We start from the raw sequence: 1,434 nt of genomic DNA, 5'->3' as shown, positions 1-1,434 counted from the left end.
TACTTCCTAGAGAGCACCAGATGGATATTTACACTTGACTACAGTTCAGTGATCACTATCAGGCCCACCTTTAATTCCAGGCTGTTATTGAAACCAAATTTCACCACCTGCTCTGATAGGATTTGAACCCCTGCCCCCCCAGAGAGTTCTAGGTGACAAGGGGGTGCTGTGTTTGTCAAAACATCCAGTTTTAATTCCTAGTGATTGACTTAAAGGAATCACACAATAAGTTTTCAAGAATTAAGTCCTTTACTGTTACAAACCGATATTACTGTCTGTATCTTCGAACAGACTGGGAAAGACGGATTAAACTCTATTGTGGGGGGCTGGACCCTAATATCAGCAGGGTCACCAAATCGCTGAGAGAGGCATCCTCATGCTGTTGGCCACCTTTGTTTGTCGATGGGTCCCTGAGTAGACTGTCAAAAGTCACTTGGTGGAATGCCCCATTTCCAGAACTTTCCAACAAGACATCATTTGGCTGGTGGTGAGAAGGGCACTACCCGTTAGATCCTTCCTGTAAGCACGGAGTCTCTGTGCCACTGCACGCTGTCCTTCAAGCAGCGACCCGGGGGGGGCGGTGTGAGGCGAGAGTCCTGTCACATATCTCCTTCTGGAGTGTCTGTTTGCAAAGGAAGTCTGGAGAAGGATGCAGTGGTTTTTGTTGAGGTTCGTCTTGAGCAGCTTCGTGATGCAGGACTCTGTGCTCCACAGTCCGTTCTCTCGGCCGCACACCGAGAGAAACGTTGACTGAGCCTGGAGGACCGTCAACTTGGTGAAGGGCCCTCTTTGGCTTGCCCAAAACCTGTTGGTCTTCCAGAATGAGGAGTTGATGTTGACTGAATGTTGCAGACTGGCACATTCCAAGGCCCAGGAATACGTGCTGAGGGAGGCACTAAAGCTTCGGGTCTTTGTGCCATAATACAGCGAGGAGCAGTAGACAGTTGTGTCTCTATGTGCTCATCACTGAACGTGTAAAATAAATGTCACAAGGTTTACAATCAGAGTAAAACAAGCTCAGTGGTGAAGAGGTGCAATTTATTCCACTTTCTATCATGCCCAATTTGAAATTAATTGTTTTTGATACATTATCAATAAAGCAGCAAGATCTGGACAATATCTAGATTTGACAAGTGCAAAGTAACATTTGCCCAAACACACTTTCTCCGATCTAACCACCGCCCCTTCACATTCAATGGTGTTACCATCACTGAATCCCTCACTATCAACATCCTGGGGGTTACCATTGACCAGAAACTCACCTGGACTCACCACATAAACACAGTGGCTATAACTTTGCAAAACAAAACAAGGGTGCTGTGTGAGGTCAGTAAGTCCAAGATTGGGGTGCGCACGCACACAGACACACACACACACATACTCACACACACATAGATACACACACAAACACACATACACACACATAGATACACA

Source organism: Rhincodon typus, chromosome 24 (genome assembly GCF_021869965.1).
Source record: "Rhincodon typus isolate 14 chromosome 24, sRhiTyp1.1, whole genome shotgun sequence".
Lineage (NCBI taxonomy): Eukaryota > Metazoa > Chordata > Chondrichthyes > Orectolobiformes > Rhincodontidae > Rhincodon > Rhincodon typus.
This window is presented reverse-complemented; position numbering follows the sequence as displayed.